The sequence below is a fragment of the Periplaneta americana genome, chromosome 16 (genome assembly GCF_040183065.1).
Source record: "Periplaneta americana isolate PAMFEO1 chromosome 16, P.americana_PAMFEO1_priV1, whole genome shotgun sequence".
Lineage (NCBI taxonomy): Eukaryota > Metazoa > Arthropoda > Insecta > Blattodea > Blattidae > Periplaneta > Periplaneta americana.
This window is the reverse complement of record NC_091132.1, coordinates 102,718,964-102,743,949: the sequence shown is the minus strand read 5'-3', so window position 1 is coordinate 102,743,949 and position 24,986 is coordinate 102,718,964. Positions and strand designations below refer to the sequence as shown.

The following is a 24,986-nucleotide window of genomic DNA, read 5'->3' as shown; positions in this document are numbered from 1 at the left end:
CATTGGACCATTTACCCTTGAACTTTTATTCTGGATAATTTTATTTTCGGACATTTTTCCTTTGACATTATAACCTGGAAGGGGAAAAAAGGCTGCAAAATCAGGGTATTGTACCTATCAGCATTCATTGTCTGCTAAATAAATTGGTCCTATAATTGAATCAGGAAATTGCAAAAGGGACCAAGTCCATATTTTTTGCAAATTGAGTTTATACCCGTTTCTGGCTCTTCATACACTCTTCTTGGATTTCAGCATTAAAAGGAACCAAGTCCTATAGAAAGTACACATTTAAATTGTGCATCAACATGTTTAGACTGTTATACATCCAGATCCATACAAAAAGGTTCTTTGTTGTTTTCTTAAAATTTACTTTTTCGGACTTAGTCCCTTTTGCAAACTCCTGATTCAATTCATTTGCCACTATTGGCGCAATGAACACGGATTTTCTGGTCGTGAAGAGGCACTTCATGAGGGAGGTCTGGTTTTTCTATACTACTCAAATATTGGTTGTTTTGAAAATTTGTATATCCACGCAGTTGGAACCAGGCCACATCTGAAAAGAAAAATAACTGGGGTCAAAATTTACTTGCAAAATTGCTTCTAAAAACTGAATCACTTTTCTTTATTCATGCACCACTGTAACTTTCTAAAGTTTTAATTTTAATAGCTTTCTTACTTTCTGAACTGAACCTTAGAAAATTCCTGTCTTTTAAGAAAGCTGCCAAAAGATTTTTAGGGGAATTTTATAGTCAAAATACATTTTCGTCCAAAGTTTCCTTAGTAAATACATTACACACTTAATCAAAGGGAGACAAACACACACTATTCACTGAAAATTATCCTAACTTGTAGGTGTGTGTGCTAGGTAGGAGAGATTGTTACTAGAGGATGATTGGCGTTAGTCAAAGATATCTGTTATCAACCTCACTGCTAGTTCTCAGAGTATCAATGTCATGTCAGATGTCTCTCAGCACTCAGAAGATGATAGCATGTGTACCATAAGCAAAAACGCAATGCCATTGACCTGACCTCAATTGATCGCTATATATTTGTAATTTTTAAGAAATCCTTTCTAAAACGATCCCTTTCATGTACTTCTGGTAAATGTTTAATTTAAATTTTCTGGAATATAAATAATTTCTTGCTGTCTGTAGCGTTGTCCCAAAATGTTACACCACATTTTAATACTAACAGAGAATAAGGAAAATAAAATATTCTGCTGGGTATGTTCTAGTGTTTATTAAAAGGACAGAACATTATTCTAACCACATAATATCCATAGTTTAATGTAGCAATGGTATAATGAGTATAATTTTTTTAAAGGATTATTTATTTTCTAACAAAGAAATTTCATAGGTTGTAAAAATGATAGGCAAAATTTTTCAAACACCAAAATTTTAGCGTACGTTGTGACGAGTTTTCAGTTGAAAATTCTCATATTTATTGTCATAATATAACGCAACATACATATACATACATAGGATGGGAGTGATATAACTGTGCTTATTCCTTGGATAGAATACAACAAAAATACCATATTAGTCCCAAATGAATACTTTTCTCAGAAAAAAAATTTTTTTTTCCCCCTAAATGTTAACACAATACTTGATAAGTTCCATCTGTACAATCCTGATTTTTGCTCTTATCATTAGAGAATCTGATAAGCAGTGACTTATCCCTTCACAAATTTTTCAATAAAACACACGATTTTCTTGCAAATTGCTGTAAATAAAAAGATTAACATGTATCGTTATTTCCTGTCATTGACAAGTCTGGGAACCCTACTGGGGTACCAGTAACTAAGGGATAGAACTATGGTGTTCAAAACGAGAGTATGTGTGTCCTTTTAAACATGAGACAGCGATGCTCTGTTGTCAAACTACACAGACTTTCAGTCTAATTTTCTAATTAACCATGGACTTAATTATAAAATACATAATAGGCTGCTTTTGTTAACATAATGTGTTAGTCGTAGTGACATAAAAGAAATCAAAGTCTTAAAAAATGTTAAACTATAAAAAAAAAAAAGGAATTTTACTCTACATTTTGACTTTCACAGAAAATCTATTCTTTTCTTATTTACCCTACTTCTATAACAGCAAAATAATAAAGTTATCTTTAAGCCCTAAAATTTTCTTTCAAGAAGTTTGAATTTAGAGGCATAATTCTGTAGACACTTTTTGCAGAAATATAGTCTTTATTTTTCTCTCTGTTCCCATAATGACTACAGTAGTTTGTAAAGCAATTAGTATAGATGGATATATGGATATTTTTAATTCTAAATTTGTTGTTTGAAGAAATCATAAATTTGAGGAGATATGTATATAAATAATTTTTCCGAAAAATAGGAGTATAGGAACATACTTCCTATACTGTTTTATTTGTCATCTTAATTTATGTAATGAACAAAGCAAAACTTCAACACTGTTAATCATTCTCACTTTCTACCACTGGGACTAGTGAATTCCATGTACAAGTGCCTGAATCTCAGGAATGGAATTCATTTCTACCAGACTAACAGAATTATACAGGGTGTCTCTAAATTAGACCGACAAAATTCGGGAGCATATAGATAACCTTCGTGGAAGCATATTTTGTTAAGGAACCCATGGGCTGCAACACTTTGTTTCATTGCAAGAAGGTGGGAACGGATAATCACTCTTTTCAGTTCAAGAGGGGTGTGTCATTACTACTACTATCACTCGGTTTGTTTACGTCCGGAGCCCAGTATCATTTGGTATCGATTACAGCATGTCTGTTTACTTCCATTGGTACGACCTCTTGTTATCTGTGTTATTCGTCTACGTAGTTTAGTACAGTACGATTATTTAGTCCTGACAGTTGCCGGCGACCTGTGCCTGGGTCAGGCGAGTCCATTTAGTTACGCCAAGGGGTGTTTGGGTTATTTGCTCGCTTGCCTTCGGAGCGATCGGATGTCATGCGTGCGGTAGAGCAGTATGTTTCCAGTACAATTAAGCTGTACTACATTCCTTTACAGACAGCTCGCCCTTATCTCTACTCCGGAACTCTCCCCACTCCTCCTATTATTTCCCCTCTTTCGCATCGCTGAGCTGTCGGGACTAAATAATCGGTCCGTACTTGCACTGCACTCATTCTGTTGTAATGTTCAGTACAGTTTAATGTGTCGTTGGTTTCGTTTTTCTGTACGTATTTTTTTCTTTCTCTGGATTAACACACAGAATCATGTGACACAGAATCGCTTGTTATTAGTACATACGAGTATCTACTCATACTTACTTTATCCCGATCTGTAATTCCTTCTTGCACTGAAACGAAGCATCGCATCCCATAGGTTCCTTAATAAAATATGCTTCCACGAAGGTTATCTATCTGCTCCCTAATTTTGTCGGTCTAATTTAGAGACACCCTATAGAAATACCTTTTTTTTTTTTTTTTTTTGTCTCATTTTCTTCTTCTGATCCTGAGGTCCTCAGAGCAAATTCATGAGGTACGTTTTTACATTCTAGATCTCTGTGTATTGTTCACTGTGTCTTAATTATAAATAAGACCTTTGAAAATGACTTTATGCTCGACCATGCCGAAATGTAGTAATTATACACCTGGTAGTAGCCCTTTGATGCACCTCATTAAAGTACACCTATTCATTATAATTCAGTTGTTCAGCCAATGACAAATCACCTTTGTATCGTTATAAACCCGCCAGTATCAATTATTCTTGGATATGCAATCGAAAGACAATTAGCGAAAAGTCACGGAGACTGGAAATCCAATACTGTCGCAGAAGGTTATGTTCTGTTACTATAATAATTAGCGTTAATTGTAAATAATATTCAAATAAATTCAATTTGTCATCTCGTTTTTCAATTCTAAATCAATTTCCAGGTTATATCAAGACTAATGTTCTCTAGGTTATATCGAGGTCCATGATATTCGTGCCTCGGAAAAAATCAATACTTTCGCGTCTGCGCACATCTCACAATTCAGGTCAGTTCCGTTCGTCACTACATAACCGTAACATAAAAACTTATGAATAATTTCAAGTTAGAAGTATGGTCGAGCATAAAAAGTCGTATGAAACTTGCCTATAATGGTAATTAAGACGCTCATATGAAAATTATGAAACTCGCTTGCGCTCGTTTCATAAACAAACATACTCGCGTCTTAATTATTGCCATTATAGGCTCGTTGCATAATGTACTATTTATGCACATCTTCATCTACCTGAGCAATCATGTATGTTTCATTGTTTTATTCGTAAATAGTGCTTTTGACTACTCTGCTGTCTCTGTTCTTGGAAAGTAGATTTTTGCACTTAAATTATAATCTGTATCACTGCTTATTAAAGATTCAAATGCACAGTTGCCAAGCAGATCACAGAAACTTTTCCTCATGCGTGTTCATTCATTATCATGTTTTCCTTTGACAATGAAGGTTTGAAATGTAGACGGAATTGGTGAAACATTCGCACATTGTGTGTCACTGAAAGGAAAGTGTTACTTATTAGATAAATGTTTGTTCGATTTCTAACGAATCTTCCTGTTTATTATACTCGAAGGGGTATAAAAAGTGTGCACTTTAAATTAGGATTAAAATGTCTCCTTGCTTGGACTGTATTCCAAGTGAGGTTATAAAACATGTTGCTACATAATGATTTCAGACACACTCTACGAGCGTTTCTGGATAACGATTCTGTTCCTCAAGCTGTTGAGAGTTATACATTTAGCCTCTGTATGGACAAGTGGAAGTCACAGTTGATGATAAACTCGTAACTTTAGATGCAATCTGTTGTGATAACCATCTGTTCTATTTCCTTGGGTAGATGTTTCTAGCAGGAATAAGAAATAAAAAAAAATAGATGATAATATGACACATTTCAAACACAGTTGCCAATTATTACTAATGTTAACATTTTTGTGTGGTAATTTTTCATGTGATGTTTATTGTTTTCCTCATACTATAATAGTGATTAAGAATTACCAAGGGTAACAGCTGAAGTATGCCTCATTATCTATAAAATCATGATAATGTAAAATATAAGAAAATGTCTAATATTTGCAATTTGAATAATTTTGTGTTGTCCATTCTGTAAGTAATTATTCAAGAGATACTTCTCTTGTTAATATTTATAAGTTTGCTCGATTTATTAAATGGGAAGTTGTTAATGTTTGGAAAGTCGTAACCCCTTCCAATGAAAGTGAGGCAATTGATAATTATTTTATAAAGCAGGTCCCAGAACATTTGTCATATTACATATGCAATTCGTATATTAGTAAGCAGTGCATTAGCAGCTGCATTGCGTGATTTCAATGGATAAAAATTAAGTGACATTAAGAATTTAATATTTATTTTTTAGACTTGAGATTTCCTGTAATGTAAAAGTTTTGTTTGCACATAATGTAAATAATGAAACTCAGGAGGTAATAAGTTCTTTAACATTCGGATATCCTCACATGTGCCTATGTCAGAGGAGGCATAGCTATCAGTTTCAATACTAAGTTTTTTCTCGCTTACTTACAACTGATAAATTAGTTTTGTATAACTGTGTATTTTTGTTTTATGACCTGAACAAGACAAAACAGCCATTGAGCATGTCTTCAGCTGTACCTTTTTCTGTATTGGTTTTTATTATTAGTATACGAAAAATGCAGACTTTTGATCTTTTTAAAGTAGATATAGACCCTAATATTTAATTTATGACAAATGTAGTTTTAGAAGCAAAACTTTCACATCTTGTGATATTATGTTATGTAGATCTTTAAAAAAAACTGACATTTACACTTTAAAGATTACTAATTCTTAATTAACAGACTCAGATTTTGAAACAGTTTCATGTTTCTGGTGTAACTTGGTTTTCTCTTATAGTTAGAAAAATAACTGTATTGGCTAAACTAATCTAGAAATGAGCACATGGACATAATGGTCTCATGTGAGGCAATGTGGTATTTAGATACATTACATAACATGAGACAATCATGTTTTCAATGCCATCCAATATTACCAGTAGGCATCTCCTGAATGTCGGTAAATATCTAGCTATATGTGATATTTGTCTCCCAGTAGAATTCAAATAGTGTTTTGCAATGTTAAAATCCTGCCAACATGTTTCTTCACGTTTCTAAATTGGCACGCAGAATCTTTCTTTTGTGTGCCTACAACTGGCAAGCATGTGCAAAATTAATCTAAATATTAAATTTTTCTTCAAAGTAAGTTTATAGCTCTAGATGTCTATCTGAAGTATAGGTGATCTGAACTAAAAATAATAATAATAAAAATACTAAAGCAACGTTCATAATAAATGTCTCATTATTGTCAGTGTGAAATTTTACAAAACTGCAATAGCATACCAAATGCCCCCTCATTTTTCTTATAGTTCCTTCTTGAAAATCTAAGTCTTTGTTTGAATTTTCATTATGCTATATAAATCCAACAGTTATATTATTTTGCTGCCTCTTAATGGCATAAGTAGATCGGGGGTAAAAGAGTGTAAAGTTGTATTTGTTGTCTAGACTTTGGAAGCTAATGTTGCACTTCTTCTGCCAGATAGTCATCCCAAGGTACAAGTGAAAGTTTTATAGTTACTAGCCAATAGATTAGAGTGTTACATGCTGCTACCTCATTTGTTTCTGCTTTCATGAATCTTCAAGTGCAGTGACAATACACACACTTGATGGATAATTTATATGCACATTCGCCCGTAGCATAGGTAACTTGGTTCCTGCAAAACAATGTTGGATTTGGTGAAATATTTTTAAATATCATGTATAGTTCTAAGGAGACTGGCAATGTTTCATTTTGATCCAGAATTTGTCTGTTCTGTTTAATGTAAATGTTATTAATGCCATGTATTAGCATTTCCTTATCGAATTTCCAAAAATGTACATTTCTTTCACTAAATTATTAACTTTATCTTGTGTGGGGGAAAAAATATACCTATATTGTTGAAAATATTTTATAACTCTGGTTCATACCATCAGCATAGTTCAGGTGATACGCACATTTGCCTGCTGATTCAGAGCTATGTTCTGGTGTGATTTTGATTCCCACTTGAGCTGATTACTCGTTTGGTTTTTTCCGAGGTTTTCCCCAATTGTAAGGCAAATGTCCGACATAATCTATGGCGAATCCTTGGTCTGATCTCGCCATCACCAATTCTATCAATGCTAAATTACATAGTTCATGCACTGTCATTAAATAACCAACTAAAAAAAAACACTGATTCCCTAAGGCTTGAGGTTCGCCATAGCCTTCGAAGTGCAGTAATACTTGTGAGAAAATCATCCTCGGGGATTAAGTGGTTAATGCGCTTACAGTGGTGTCAGAAACTCGCGATTTCAGACTTCTTTCAGAAGGAAAGTAAAGCCAAATACTCCCTGTTATAGAGCCATGACATATAAACAAATTCTGACTTACATACAGTCAACATCTGGATTCATTCTGCAAAACTCCAACATATTAACCAATAATACATATCGCGGGAATCGAATTATATAATATGTGAAAACATCAAATATTACAACTCCATATTTTTTCGATAAAATTTGATTGTATAAAGTCTCCATAACATTTTCAGTTTGCCTGAAACAAACACAATAGGTTTATGATAATTAAAATACGATACATATACTTGTGATTCTAGCGTGTGTAATCATCTTTGGAACACAGCATCAATAGTGAGTGATACGTTTGTTGTTTGCACTGTGTTCTGTCAGGTTTATATTACCCGTAATTATCAAGTAACCCATTAATTTGATAAATTACATAACATACATACTTACATATTCTGTTATGTATAAATATATTGTTTCCTTTTGATCTGAATTTTCAAACGAATTTTTTTTCCTTATTACCAGACTGCGGCCCTGGGTACCGAAACGCATTAAGTTACAAACGCACTGACCACTGTGTTGTGTAGATCGAGGGGAATGGGAGATTGAGAGTGCAGTTAATCCTTGCCTCAACATGTAAACATTCAGTCAAAGTAGGACACAAAATAAACGTTCACGTTTACAAATATAATATGTACAGTGCATTTCTAGTACACAAAATAATTGCCTAACATTACATGTTTCAATTTACGTTATACTGTGCAAGGTTTAACAACATAAAATAATCATTTGTGTGTGAGCAGAAAAGAAAAAAATATACAGTACTTACATAAAATACATTTCTTCACAATTCAGTGCACCAAATTACAAGGTACATTCGCAATGTAACAAAAGTAAAGTATCTCCTACTTCCACTCAAATTAACTTTTTTCAAGTAACGCTTTGAAATATTGTTGAAAAGGATGTTTACATGTACCAACATTATACACATCTCGATGAAATTCTTTGATGTTCTATGTCTGATTTTGATGTTGAAGGCCTATTTTGACTGTATAATTAAATATTTTCCATGTACCTTTTGCTAATACACTGCTTTTGAAAGAATCAAATTTTAGTTGTCCTTATACTTTTTTAACAATTTCCAAAATTCAGCGTTTTTTTTTTTTCCTTTATCAAGAAAATAATCCCTTCTGAACTTCTCAATAAGTTCGTTCTGAAGGGAATGCTTAGTGTTCTTAATTTTCGACATGTTCCTCAGTAGTGTGAATTATAAAACAGTGAAATTAAGACTAACACAAATATGCATGTATAAATAATCAAATAAATAAATGAAAAGAAATAAAATATACTTGTTTACTGACAGGATCTCAAGTACAGTAGAGGAGGAAAATCTGTCCTCTGACCTTATCATTTGCTGTGACTGTATCACCAATAGGTATGCAGGGGGAGGAAAGGTTTTAGTACGAGATGAACTTCCGTGTTGGTATATTCATATGATATTAACAATTAACAATCGTGAAAGAAATTCTCTTGCTGATAGCTCATTTTTTCCCTTCTCGCACAGCTCGCATGCTAGGTCTCGTCTCCTCATCTATACATATGGTGATTGCAAGGAACCATACCAAGCAGAATGAGAAAGGCGGTAATGTAATTTCTTATGAAACCAACTGTACTCTCGCAGTGCCATTTCAGCCCCTAGATCATGATGTCTGTGCGTTCCAAATTTCAGTTTCGCGAATCAGTGACCCTAGACTGCAGTCTGCTTATTACTAATTTATTTGTTAACTAGCCATACCCGTGCACTCCGCTGCACCCATTAGAAATAAATATAAAGTAATTACATAATTAAAATAGGACGTTTGATCCAGGGAACATTCGTGTTTGATAGAAGGATAAATCGTCTAATATGTTACTTAATTTAAATTGTATTTAAATAATTAAAATGCGGTCATTTTGGTCCAGAGAGCAATGATTTGGTGCAGTGACAATTACTATAACATGTTTCTTAATTCTTATTACATGTAACCATAGTTTAATGAAGATTGTCATAGCATTTATTTTTCATGTGTATACTTTATATTACTTGTTATATGTTTCAGAAGTTACTGTAATAACATTGTAGAATTATGTCCATCTAGAGAAATTACACTTTCCAATGGTGAAATAATAATTAAACGATTAATTAGCTTCCGATATTACTTCATACAAACACAGAAACATTCTCTGTAGGCTATGTTTAACAGCTTTCGATAAGGCCCCTTATAGACGAAGTCATTTGTTTTTATTTCAGTACAGCGCCTTAGATGGCATTGTTATTGTAATTTTAAAACCCATTTATCTAATTAAATATCAGTCCTATCAAAATTTTGTATAGAATAAAACTTATCGGAAATTATTTTTAAAGAAACTTTTGTTATGTAACATTTTTCATGGAAATCAATAATAAGGGAGATATTTCGATTTATTTAATTCAGGCCCCCTTATAACCCCCCTTTCTATAAAGTATTTTGAATGCAATATAGCCTAAAATCTAAGTTACAACGAACTTAATTTATATTCCAATTTTCATATAAATCGGTTCAGCCATTATCACGTGAAAAGGTAACAAACATCCAGACAGACAGACATACAAACAAAAATTTAAAAAAAGCGATTTTTGGTTTCAGGATGGTTAATTATACATGTTAACACCAATTTTTTTGGAAAATCGAAAATTACCAGAAAAATTTTGGCTGCAGATTTATTATTAGTATAGATGTTTTAGTATTCTTTGGAATTGTAAAGTGTGTTGAACCTCAGATTTCTGTTGTTGCATTTTTCATTGTATAAGATGTTTTCACATCAAGAAAGTAACACATTAGACCACCATTATAAATAATTTCGATTTTATAACACTTATCAGCAACGAGTAGCTGTTTCATGTAAGCTCCGTGCCGTGTAAGATTTCCAAACTTTCTACTTTAGTTACTGGTATGAGTACTTTTTTGTTATAAGTTGAAAATTTGGTAGGCAGAGGGCATCCACTTTAATAATGCCAATATACAGCATTGGAAAATTATTTATCTTGTTGATCTTCCGTATTGCTTGACATGAATTGATTAGAAGGCCGATCATATTGATTCTCTGATTTGGGTGGCTATCTAAGTAGATTCTCTGGGTACAGTATATGATTTTAATTCTGAATACTTACAAATTAACTAACGTTAATTGTTAAGAGAATGTGTTTCGAAATGTCATTTGCTCCCTTTCCTTTCTCAAATTTCCTTCGTGTACTGCTGTGGGCCTGAAACAGCATATTTCTGGATCATATGAACATTGATATCTTCTGGTTATACCACCGAGTGTTGGCCAGTAATCTTTAGAATGCAGTACTTGCCAGTTGCAGAATCGATCTTGTTGTTTGTGAAGTTATTCCAAGGGTGGAATGCAGAGGGGATCTTCTTTTTATTTTATTATTTTAATTATTGCTCAATAGTCTGGCTACACACACCTCCTGCATCAGTCACTCAGGTTATTGTTGAAGTACTTATAATTTAACTCTCAGATTCAAAATACTCTATTATGTAAATTGTCACTGAAGAGGACGTGCCAAATACTCAGTTTGTGATTTAAGTCATAATGCCAGCCATATTGCCAAGGTATTTTGTTACAATTCAATTATTGGAGCAGTGGATCTCAGGTCAAACAGATGACAGTGTTATTTTATTACTGCGTATTGGTATAAAAAGCCTTATTTGTTAATGATACTATTTTTGTAGGATAAACGTTACAGTACCTCACAGGTTGTGGAATAGGAATTCTGAGCAATGGTACAGTCTGTATATCTGATCGGGTGTTTGTCATGTTTGGACATGGCTGGGGTGAGGGGTTATGGCAGTTTTAATTTTGATAGTGTTCTGCTGTTGTTTTCATATTTTGGTTAAATATTGTTTAAAATTTGTTGGTAAAGGGATTTATATTCATGATAATGGGTAGATCTAGGAAATGTGGACCAATTATATTAAATTAATGTTGCATTTCTGTGATGAACAGAAGGACAGCGCTACCTGGTGAAATAAAATAAGCTGGTTCAGACTGTTGCTGGAGTGTTTAACCATGCCACAATAGAATTGATTTGTCCACAATGGAATTAATATATTTAAAAGAATGCTGTGCGTTCAATAGAGTAAGTAGAATTGTGCATTTTCATCTCGTTTCATTTATTTCATATTTAATTTTATTCAGAAGATATGTGCACCACTACCTGAAGAATTCAGCTCGTTTTGATTACTATTATTTATCCGATAAAATATTTATATATACACTCGTAATTATTATCTGAAGCATTACCTACTTAATGTTACTGTACACAGCTCAGTGTAAGAAGCATCATGGATTTTTTTTCCGATATTTTCTCTTCTTTTTTGTCATGTACTATTTTTTATACTATGATTAATGTAAATTACTTTGAAGGAAGTTAATTGGAATATCTGAACGAGGTTGGCACACATTTATTTTGTGTTCTATTCACTCTTATCTCTCTTCCTCTGAGAAATAAAATACGAAACAGAACCCTTCCACACTTTCCTGAGAGCTTCAAGTGTTCCCTTTACCCCTTGGTTGTGTTGGACTTACAGCCAAACAGCAAGCTTTAACCTTTTTGCAGATTATTTGTATTGTTACAGCTTGTAGCTCCCCAGCCCATGTTGTGTACATAAAAACATGTTTAGTGTTAACTAACATAATAAAGAATAAAATCAAATGTTCTGTTGTTTTATTTCACGTTCCTCTCTCACATTTTGATGCCAGTTGTAAGATCGTTTCCAATCAGAAAGTCTTATAAACATGAATCTGATACCTTATGGCAGTGATCGGCATTTCGTGACTTGCAAGTCAACAAGCAGGGCAGAGGGGTAAAGCATGATCTACCGCTCCTTAGCCATTTAATGTTAAGCAGTGTGGATATCCTTCCTCTCCTATCTTTCCCTTTGCTGTATATAGCAGGCTGCATTTTATTTATGGTTTTAGAGCAGGCATAGATACTTCAGTTTGTGACAGTCAGTATTCAGTTTCATTCAGTCATTCATAGTTTTCTGCCCAGGGCGAATCCTTCACTGCAAACCTAGCATTCTCCAGTCGTTCCTCTTTTCCACCCCCATCTTTGTCTCTCAATGCGTCTATCTGCCCCAAATTTTTTTCTTGTTCACCATTCCTTCCAGTGCATCCTTCAGTAGGCAGTTTCTTCTTAGCCAGTGACCCAGTCAATTTCTTCTGTCTTCCTGATCAGTTTCAGCATTATATTTTCTTCACTTACTAGTTCCAGTGCAACCTCATTTCTTATTCTGTCTGTCCATTTCACATGTTCCATTCTTCTCCATATCCACATTTCAAATGCTTCCAGTCGTTGCTCTTCATTTCGTCATATTTCTGTTCCATACCATGTCACAGTCCACACAAAGCACTGCACTAGTCCCCTCCTTAGTTCTTATTCAGAAGATTTGCAGAAATGCTCCTTTTCCAAAAAAAAATGGCTTATGGTATATTAAATGTTTTATGTTGCATAATCTGTAAGTAGGTATCTTCTGAAATGTTTTGCTATGGTAATGGCACAGCAACTGTCGAAAAAAACTTCTGAACTACCTACGACACCTTCTCTATCCTTGCCTTCCCTGTAGATGTCATGATACGTAACTCCAAAGTGTGGTATGACTTTGCTCATAAAACCAACATTTCACGTGAATATAATTTTTGTTTTGCAAACATCTATGATCTGACGAGTGAATGTAGCACTTATTTTTCAAAGTACACTTGCTTTTGACATAACTTTTTATTAGTTTCAGTATACAGTGGTCTCTATAAGACCATTCTTTCAATGTAATCCCTCATTACGACCTAATTTTTAAATGAAATTTTAGTTACTTAAGACGAAAATATATTCTAACTTCCATAAGACGACCTACTCCCGATCAGTGGCCTCAAAATGTGTGCTAATGTATTCCTCCCCTCCCCCTTAAAATTATCTCCATTGTAATGTTAATTCATATTTATGGCAACCTGTATTATTTAACAGGTAAAAATATCTTGCTGAAGCATTTCTGCTCTTAAATATATTGCATTATTACTCTTTTAAGAAATTGTTCAATCTAACAATAATTCAGATTATTTAGCAGCAAACAAGCGATAACTTAATGTAAGAAATAATTATGGGACTGTGGATAATTGAAATTGCCATTACCTGTTACAAGTTTGCAGAGAACTGACAGGAAACTCATCCCATTCACCCACATCTTAAAGTTCAATTTTAAGTGGCATAGAATAGTAAAACAATTCAATAAAATATTAATTAAAGCTGGCAAAGATACTATACTTAGATGAAAAGTTGAAAGAACTATGAAAAATTATAGATGAAGCAAGGAGAAGGGCACAAGAAAATAGGACCTTAGAAGACACTCAAAACTGGAGGAAACGTACAACAAACTTAAAGATGGAAATAACAAAATCGAAAAGAGAAGCCTTAACAAACATTCTGCAAGGATTAGATTACAGGAGTAAAAGCAGTAAGATACATTAGTTTATAAATAACATGAACGAAAAATACATACAAAAGACTTAATACCGTTTAAAATAAATGGAAAGGAACAAACAAAAGACCAAAACATTGCTGATGCCTTCACAAGAACATTACAAACAAATTAACACACTGACCTCAAGTCTAAGAAAACAGAACAAGGTACCGGTACTGAGCAAGAAAAAAAAATATTTTTCAGACAAACCAATGAAAGACATTTTTCTTTAGATTTTACTTTACAAGAATTAAATCAGGCAATTAAAAACCGAAGGAGCAGAAAACAACCAGGCCATGATAATATGCATGTAGAATTTTAAAAAAATCTAGGACAAAATGCAAAAAGCTCCCTTTCAAATTTATATAACAGAATATGGCAAAATAAGAATAAAATACCGACCACCTGGAGAAAATCAATAATTAGACTATACCAAAGACTGGAAACCTAATGATGATATACAAAGTTCCAGACCAATCTCCCTTGACATCAGTAATAGCAAAAATCATGGAAATAATGGTGATGACAAGACTCAAGTACATACACTTGGAAGTACAACAGTTAATTGCAGAAGAACTGAGGAACTCTTCGACCATGCAATCAGGTAGTACAAATAACAGAATTTATCAAACAAGTATTTAACCATAAGAAAAGTGTAATAGAACTTTTTGTGGACTTCAGAACAACATATGACACAGTATGGAGGGAGAAACTATTATAAAATAAAAGCAATGGGAATCAAAGAAAATATGTTTAATTGGATTAAAGATTTCATAAGGGTACGTACATGTTGGAGCAACGATAAACGATAAAAGAAATGACCTAGTGACGCTTTGGTATTATCAAAGAATCAAGTGTTCATATCGGAGCAACGAGGATGCGGGAAGCGAACATTTTGATTTATCAGTAGAAGTAAGTAAGCTTACCTTAAAGAAAAATTTTGAGGTGGTACTGCTCCTTCCTCCTTTCCTTTAGCGAGTAAGACTGCTCTGCTGAATGATGTCCGGAGGTGACCCATCTATCTGCGACGCTAAAGGCATCCCACAAATTCAATAGTGGCCCATATGTATATGTTAAGTTTAACTGTCATTAGAAACTGTAAAGTTTTCACCAACAAACGATTTCTTTCGGCAGTTTTGATGCTATGAGCAATGCTGAAACCTCGTTCACATGCAGCAGTTGACAGAGGCACTGAACGGACTTTCCATATTAATTTTTCCAGAATAGGCGAAGCAGAGGCACTGAATGGACTTTCCGTATTAATTTTTCCAGAATAGGCGAAGCATTTAATGTTAAAGAGCCTGACTTGCACTCTCTCCATTGTGACAGCAGTGTCATCATCCAAACCAAGCAACTCAGCTGCTTTATATAGGCCTACGTCAGAATTACCGTACAAACCAGTTTTACCGCTAATTTTATTTTCTTTAAAAACTGGGAAACACTTTATCATTTCACTTGAAGGAAACTTTCTTTCAAGTTCATTATTAAACCTTGAATTATTAGTAATTGATTCACTAGCGGACTTACTCGTGTTAATTCTGTAAGTTTGTGTGGCTTACAGCTGTTTCGGTGCTTAACACACCATCCTCAGAGCCTACTAGATCTCGGCGTCATCTCGAACTTCTCTGCCTGTTATGTGGGTGCGTTTGATTGTTGAAAGGTGTTGAAAAGTGGAGTCAAATAGTGTGTGTGTACTGAAATTGATATGTGTGTTGAGAATTTGATCGGGGTGTGTTTTAGTGTGTTTGTATATTTCGTATTGTTCTCACGTGTTGAGTTGGTTCTTGGGTTGTATGTGTAGGATTTCCATGTCTGCATTTATGTTATTGTATGTATGGTTAGCATTGGTTATGTGATCGGCGTATGTAGATGTATTGTGTCCTCTGGTTATTGCTTTAATTTGTTCTTTGTAGCGTGTTTGGAATGATCTCCCTGTCTGTCCAATGTAGAACTTGTCGAAACTATTACATGTGAGTTTGTATACGCCTGTGTGGTCGTATTCATTTGTTTGTGTTTTTTGTGTGTTGAGATGTCTTTGTAGTGTGTTTTCTGTTCTGTATGCTTTGTTATAGTTCTGCTTTCTGAAAGAAGATGCGATCTTATGTGTGCTTTTGTTTTCATATGTTAGTGTGATGTATTTCTTGTGTCCTTGTGTTTGTGTTGTGTTTTGCGTGTTTTTGTGTTTGTTAAGTTTTTGTTTTGTCTTTCTTATGATGTTGTCTATTATGTTTGGATTGTAACCGTTTTCTTGTGCTATGTATTGATTGTGTTCACTTCTTCATTGTAGTGTTGTTGGCTCATGGGTATGTTGAGTCATCTGTGTACCATTGTCCTGAATGCAGCATGTTTGTGTTGTATGGGGTGGTTAGATGTGTTGTGTATGTGTGTGGTGGTGGTGGTTGGTTTTCTGTATATTTTGAAGGTGTGTTTGTTGTCAATTTTTGTTATGGTGATGTCTAGGAAATTTATGGAGTTGTTGTTTTCAATTTCTAGTGTGTATTGAAGTTTTGGGTGTAATTTGTTTATGTATTGGTGTAGTTTGTGTATTTGTCTTTTGTTTCCTTTGTATAGTATGAGTATGTCGTCTACCTATCTGTGCCAGTATATTATATTGTCTGCATATTTGTTGTGTTCTTTGTTGAGTATGTATGATGTTTGTTCTATGTTGTGTAAAAATATCTCTGCTAGTATGCTGGATATGGGTGATCCCATTGGCAATCCTTCTGTTTGGGTGTAGTATTTGTTGTTATGTGTGAAATAGTTTTGCTTTGTTATGATGTCTGTGATTTCGATGATTTCATCGATGTATTCATGTGGTGTGTTGTTGTCTATGAGCATTTCTTTTAGTATCTGTAATGTGTCTTGTATTGGTATGTTAGTGTATAAGTTGGTGATATCGAAAGATGCTAGTGTTGCACTGTGTGGAATGTGTTGTTGTTTTGTTTTGTTGACTAGGTCTATAGTGTTTTTTATTGTTATCTGTTTCCTGAATTTTATGTTGTTTCTGATGATTTTGTCCATGTGTGTGGCTAGTTTGTGTGCTGGTGCCTGTTTGTAGTTGATTAGGGGTCTGATAGGTATGTCCTCTTATTTTGTCAAACTCTCTGTTTTCACCTTCCTCTTCAGGTTGAAGTTTACAGTATGTTAAGTAATTTTCTTTGCAAAGACTTAAATAAAGATCATCCTTAACACACATTTCTTTAAGAGTTTGTGTTGCAGGATAAATTTTATTTTCTATTTCACTGTAGTAAGAAACAGACTCTTTTTGCATTGTTGTACTAATTAGAGACAGAACACATGATATATCTAATAAGAAACCCAGCAATAGAATATTTTTTCTCAGTGAAAGCTTTTTATAAAGCCCTGCCAATTTACAACGATCTCTACTTAATAATTCACGGCTTTCAGATTCTAAGTTTAGGAACTGGATGATACAATGAAAATCTTTGAATACTGCCAACAAAGCATCATTCTCACTAGAAATCTAAACGAAGTAGTCAGAAGTCAGAACTTGTAGACTGCTAGACGTTAGTTTGTGTTCTGTTTGACCTGTGTCACTTATGCTTGAAATTATATTATGTCTTCATGTCTTGCGTGTCAAAATCGTTAAAATGGATAAGTATATAGTGAAATACAAAAGGACTTCGACTGATAATCGTGATGGTGATATCGAATCGACAGCGTGTAGCAGTAAAAGTGACCCATCTTTGGCAGCTTGTGACAATGACATCCCTGTTACTATTTCTGGTAATTCCACGAAAAATGATACCGGTACTGAAAGTGGCAGCCGCAGGGGCAGGACTTTTCAAAAACATTGGGTAAAAACATATACATGGATTCAGTATGACGAAAAAAATGACAGAGTTTATTGTTTTTTGTGTAGGTCTATGTGTGAAAACGAGAGATTGCCTCCAAAAACTGTTACTGCGAACAAGGATTCCTATAATGCATTCGTTATATACGGCTTTAAGAATGGTCCGTTGCTCTAAAACGATTCAAATCTCATGAAAAAAAGTAATATGCATATGTGTTCAGTTAGTACAAATAATTCTATGAAAAAAGGAGTAAATATTCTGTCATCAATTAGTCATTCTAAAGCGAGAGAAATGCAGGCCACTACTGTTTGTTTAAGGAAAATTTTTACTTCAATATTGTTCTTGGTTTGCCAAGAATTGGCCTTACGTGGTCATGTTGATGAGTCTTATAATTTTGTCAATCTTCTGAAATTACGTTCCAAGGATGTACCGAACTGAAACTATGGCTTAATCAGACTAGTTACAGGTGGATGTCTCATGACATAATTAATGAAATTATAACATTGATAAGCATGTCTCTTCAGAGAATTTTGATTCAACAAATAAAAGAATATGATTTATATGCATTAATGTTGGACGAGACATTCGATATATCAATTAGAGAGCAGATGTCTGTTTGTTTTCGTACTGTTGACCAAAATTTTGCTGTTCATGAGTTGTTTTGTGGTTTTCATGAGTTTCCATTAACTGATTCAGATACCCTGTTTAAATCTGTGAAGGATATATTATTAAGATATTCTATTTCTGTGAACAATTGTTGTGGGCAATGCTATGACGGCGCAAAAAACGTTAGTGGTTGTCTGCAAGGATTACAGCCACGGATAAAAGAAATTGAACCCACGGCTATTTACATTCACTGCTTGGCTCATTCCCTAAATTTAGTTGTTCAAGACTCATTTAATAACATTCCATTATTAAGAGATATTCTGTCAATTCTCAAAGATTTGATTTCATTTATTCGTGGTTCACCCAAGAGGCTAGGAAAATTCGGAAATCTTAAACAATTGCTTTCAGATTCTCGTGACATTGAATCAGATCAAGGTTTAAGACCGTTCTGTCCAACGAGATGGTGCATGCGTGTTGTGTCTCTGTTGTGCATAGATAATAATTATGATCAGGGAAAGGATTTATATGTAAATACATATTTACTTATAAAGCTAATATAATTTATATTTTGCATTATCTTTATGTTTCACAATGTGTAGGGTTGAAAAATCCTACTTTTATTTTCCATATTTTTCCATATTTTAGAGTTTAGTACATATTTTCGTTAATTTCCATATATTTTCCATATTTCATATAAAACAGTCCATATTATATTAGGTTTAACAATAAAACAAAACAAAATTCCATTAACTTTTAAAAATACATTTCAACAATAGAGATTTAAACACATGTTCAGTAATCCCTTTAACATCAGAGTTATTTGAAAATTAGCAGTCCTATCAACAATGGGAAAGTAAGTTACAAAACTGTATTAATTTAATTTAAAATTTTTAACAGACTTCAGTTGTGCAGCTCAACAGTTAAATGCCAGTCAGAGTACACATAGGTTCAGTTTTGTAAATCATACTATAAAGACGGTAAATATGCCAAAAGTACGTCATTCAGTCAATTTAAAATCAAAACTAACAAGTTACATTTCAGAATTTAAAGAAGATGGTTTATCAACTGACAATAAAATATTATTTTGTAATTTGTGTCAGTGTGCAGTATCATCTACACAAAAGTTCCTGGTGCAACAACACATTACAACTAGTAAACATCAGGCCAACAAACAACTAAATTCCAAGCAGAGACAATTGTTTTTAACACAACCAACAACATCGAATGTAAGATCTGAGTTTAACATCGACCTGTGCCGTTCTCTCATCTCTGCTGATATTCCTCTCTACAAACTAAAGAATAAGGTCTTCAGGGAATTCCTTGAAAAATATACTCAACATACAATCCCGGATGAGTCAACACTTAGGAAGACGTATGCTCCATCCATCTACGATGAGACAATACAGAAGATAAGAGATGAAATTAAAGATAGTTCAATTTGGGTTTCCATTGATGAGACTCCCGACAAAGAAGGTAGACTTGTTGGTAATGTAGTTATCGGTTTGTTAAGTGAACAATATTCTGAACGAATTCTTTTACATTGTGATGTTCTAGAAAAGTGCAATAACAAAACTATAGTTAAACTGTTCAACGAAGCTATGGGTATCCTGTGGCCAAAGGGTATTATGTACGATAATGTGTTATTCTTTATTAGCGATGCTGCCCCTTATATGGTCAAAGCTGGACAAGCATTATCTGTTGTATATCCTAAATTGACTCATTTTACTTGTGTGGCGCATGCATTTCATCGTGTGGCAGAAGTGGTCAGAGACAATTTCCCTAAAGTAGATTTGTTGATTTCATCAGTGAAAAAAGTATTTCTCAAAGCTCCCAGTAGAGTTAACGTGTTGAAAGAAATGTACCCTGAAATTCCATTGCCACCAAAGCCAATTTTAACTAGATGGGGTACATGGCTAGAAGCAGTTGAATATTATGCCGAACATATAGACTCTATTAACAATGTTCTCCTTGCATTGGACTCTGAAGATGCAGTCTCAATTGATACTGCGAAAACAGTTACCTGTGACATAAGTGTGAAGAATGACTTAGCTCACATTCAGCATACATTTTCATGCATCATAAAAACGCTCAAAAGTCTCCAAAATAGGCACCTTTCACTATCTGAAAGTTTTGAAATTATAAATAGTACTGTGGAACAACTGAATCGTGGTAGAGGTAAAGTTGCAGATGCAGTAAGAGCTAAGGTGGACACTGTACTTTCAAAAAACCCTGGATATGAAGAACTACAAAAGGTTGTTGCTGTGATGAGTGGTGAATCAACAGTGAAGATTAACTTGGACTTATCCCCAGCAGACATTGTGAAATTGAATTATGTACCAGTTACTTCTTGTGACGTCGAACGCTCTTTTAGTCAGTATAAATCTATCCTCAGAGACAATAGAAGAAGATTCACTTTTCAGCACTTGAAAGAAATGTTTGTAACCTATTGTTATGGTAACAGACAATAAAAATTGTGTTTTGTTGAAACTACATTGGAAGATAAGGTACGTCCATTATATTTTTTGTTTAGTTTGATTAAAATGTACCAATATTTAACGTACATAGTCATTTTTTTATAATTTTAAGTCCATATTTAATTCCATATTTTGGTAAAAATCCATATTTAATTCCATATTTTGGTAAAAATAACTACATATATATTTACATATTTCATATATTTTTAGTCCATATAAATCCGTTCCCTGATTATGATGTTCTTTTGCAATTTCTTAATGATACGCAAGATGAAAGAAATGATGCTGGTGCAAAAGCTAAAGGATTTCTAAAATGTCTGCAAAAAATTTGAAACTCTGTTTCATATCAAGATGCTAATTTTTGTATTCCAAAGAATAGAAAAACTTAATGCAGTACTTCAAAAAGTTTCATTGAATTTCCGCCTTGCTCGTAATTCTGTAGATGCTGTTTTGTCTGCAATAGAAGGAGCCAGAAATAGATACATTTTTATCACTTTGGGAACATGCTAAAGAAAAGTGTGATGCATTGCAATTAAGTCTCCCCACTGTTTCACGCCCTAGAAAATTTCCATTAAAATTAGGGGGTGGTGACAAGCATAATTCATCAGATATTCAAGAAAAGTTGCGAATTTTATATTTTGAGGTAGTGGATCAAACAGTAAGCAGCTTTAAAAGCAGATTTCCTCCCGAAACAATGTCACCCTTGTCAAAATAGAACAGTTTTTGTTAGGCAAAGAAGATAGTAGTTACGTTACTTCTTTTTACGGTGACAATTTCGAGTGTGTAAGGCTGACTCTTCATAGAGATATTTTGTTGGATGTGGTAAAACAACATAATGTTACACTAAATAGCTTTGAAAGTGTAGTGCAATACTTGAGTAGGACAGAGGATGACAAGTGTGTAGCTCTGAAGAACGATACCAGAATATGTAAAATTATTGCGACTTCTTTTAACGATACCTGTATCCACGTGTACCACAGAACGTTCGTTTTCTGCACTTCGAAGACTGAAAACTTACACCAGAGCCACCATGAACCAAGACCGGTTAAATCATGTAGCATTATTGAACATCCATTCCGATCTCGCAAGGGAACTGAACCTGGAACCTCTAATCAACGAATTCATCAGCAAAACAACTGTCAGGAGGAGCACGTTCCAGTCTCTCCCTATTTAGGTGAGTGATCATGTATTTTAAGTTAATTTTGTAGCATTTACATTTACTATAATTATATAGGGGGTAATTATGAGTTTTAAAGTGTAACATGATGAGCATGCCCCAAGATTTTCAAAAGTCGGCGCCTATGCTGTGAGACACTATGTTGGCAGTATGCCTACATACCCCACTGCACGTCATCCTGGGGAGAGAGGTATTTGAACCCTGAGTTGCACGTGTATACCTAGCTAATCGAACGAAAAACAACTTTTTAGAGCAATAACGGTATAATATATAACCTACAGAAATAAAAACATTCAGTCCATTTTGCACCGAAATGTTTGAAACATGTTTGTTTTTCTTGAGCATTATAGAACATTTTAGAAGAATTTTTTACCTTCCCTGCATATATAAATACCATGTGGGATCATAATATAACATCATTTTGTAATAGTGGATATTAAGCTAAAGTGATAGCGCTTATTGAGGAGGGAGGAATGAGCGCTGCTAGTGCTGGATAATGCTATGGATGCACCCAAGAACACCATCCCATTGGTGGAAATAATATATCGAGAACGAGGCTATTTAACAAAAAACTAGGGGGCGGACGACCATGCATTTCTACTGCAGAATGAGATGCTGCACTAATTGTTGCTGTTAGACAACAACCATTCAGCACTGCTAAATCGTGCCAGTCATGGGCCTATTCTGGTATTTAATCCTATTAGCTCCACAAGGCTCCAGCCAGGCTGAGGTATTTAATGAGAAGTTTTATTTCATCTTCGGAATATGTATGATACGAACTTTCTTGTGTTAAACTTTAACGTACCTTGTTAACATGTTTCGACCTATTTTCGGTCATCTTCGGAACTGGTCGTTGTTGGTCTTGGCGCCTCTTGTTTCCTGTGTGGGTGCGTTCGTAGTGTAGAGTCAAAGAGTGTATGTGTTTTGAAATTGAGTTGTGTGTTGAGAATATCATTGGGGTGTGTTTTCATGTGTCTGTATATTTCATATTGTTCTATGTTGAGTTTCTGGCTTTTTGGTTGGATGTGCAGTATTTCCATGTCTGTATTGATGTCTCTGTAGGTGTGGTTAGCATTTGTGATGTGTTCTGCATATGTGGAGGTGTTTTGTAATTTTGTTATGGCTGTGATGTGTTCTTTGTAACGTGTTTGAAATGATCTGCCTATCTGTCCTATGTAGAAGTTGTTGCAGGTGTTACATTTGAGTTTGTATACGCCTGTGTGGGGTTGTATTTGTTTGTTTGTGTGTTGAGATGTTTTTGTAGAGTGTTATTTGTAGAGCAATGTTGTAGTTTAATTTCTTGAATGAGGTTGCAATTTTATGTGTGTTTTTGCTTTCGTATGTTAGTGTGATGTATTTTTTGTGTTCTTGTGTTTGTGTTGTATTCTTCTGTTTTTTGTGGTTTTGTTTTGTCTTACGTATTATGTTGTCTTATGTTAGGGTTGTATCCGTTTTCTTGTGCTATGTATTTGATTGTGTTTAGCTCTTCGTTGTAATCTTGTTGGTTCATTGATATGTTGAGTAGTCTGTGTACCATTGTTCGGAATGCAGCTTGTGTTGTGTTGGGTGGTTGGATGTGTTGTGTATGTGTGTTGTTGTTGTGGGTTTTCTGTATACTTTGAATGTGTGTTTGTTGTCTACTTTTCTTATTGTGATGTCTAGAAAATTATGGATTTGTTGTTTTCAATTTCTAATGTGTAGTATAGCTTTGGGTGTATTTTGTTTATGTGTTGATGTAGGTTTGGATCTGTCTTTTGTTTCTTTTGTATACTATTAGTATGTCATCTACGTATCTGTGCCAATATATGATGTTGTATGCGTGTTTATTGTTGTCTTTGTTTAGTATATATGTCTGTTCTATGTGGTGTTATTTCATCATTGAAGTTCACTCCCAGATATTTAATCTTTTCATTTTGCCCAAGTGCTCGAAGACATCATTGCTCTTCATTCAAATATAAACCATTCACTACTAACTTAATTTTCCTGTTTTAAAATTCATAATCGGTGATTCATTAAAATTTATCATAAATCCGGAACTTTCAAACAGTGTACAAGCCATAAAAGTCGATTCTGCTGTCGCCTCTTCTGATTTTCCAAACAAAACGATGTCAACATCAAAAGCAGCTGTAATTAATGGTTCAAATCCACAGTAACCTGAAACCCATACTTATTTTATCATTTACCAGCACTTGTTTGTCACTCAATAAAGTCTACTGCCAAAATAAATAGGACAGCAGAAAGGAGTGATCCTTAGTATTTTGGAGCAACACTAACAAATAGAAATGACACTCGGGAGGAAATTAAATACAGAATAAATATGGGGAAATGCCTGTTATTATTCAGTTGAGAAGCTTTTGTCATCCAATCTGCTGTCAAAAAATCTGAAAGTTAGAATTTATAAAATAGTTATATTACCGGTTGTTCTGTATGGTTGTGAAACTTGGACTCTCACTTTGAGAGAGAAACAGAGGTTGAGGGTGTTCGAGTATAAGGTGCTTAGGAAAATATTTGCGGCTAAGAGGGATGAAGTTACAGGAGAATGGAGAAAGTTACACAACACAGAACTGCACGCATTGTATTCTTCACCTAACATAATTAGGAATATTAAATCCAGACGTTTGAGATCGGCTGGGCATGTAGCATGTATGGTGAATCCAGAAATGCATATAGAGTGTTAATTGGAAGGCCGGAGGGAAAAAGATATGTATCAATATAAAATCTATGAAAAAAATTTACACAAAATTTTGAAATAGTTCCATGTATAATGCCTTTTTTTTTTTTTTCACGATCTACTTCTTTGCTTTGTGCATCACTTTTTTTCAGAACTTACTGTTTCATCAGTAACAAAGCCAATGTTCATCTTCCTTTCGTTTGAAATGATGTCAGCACATTAGTTGGAACCTTCGGCTAAGATTACTCTAATGAATAACATGTAGTACTGTATTGAAATTAGTAACGGCTGTCTTAAAGGGTTTTCACTGTAGTACATGTACTATATATTACAGTAATGTAATCGAAGTTTTCAGTTAGTATTAATATAGTAAGCAGATAGCTGAGCCATTTAT

At 34.1% G+C, this 24,986-nt stretch overlaps 1 protein-coding gene across 1 annotated transcript in view; it reads right to left on the bottom strand.

Moving 5' to 3' along the window:
* Nucleotides 1-419: 419 nt before the first annotated feature.
* Nucleotides 420-24,986, bottom strand: part of Cad88C (cadherin 88C) — a 488,883-nt gene continuing 464,316 nt past the window's right edge. The window contains exon 35 of the mRNA XM_069812621.1: nucleotides 420-553. The gene's annotated coding sequence lies outside the window, so the exon portion shown is untranslated. The remainder of the gene's footprint in view (nucleotides 554-24,986) is intronic.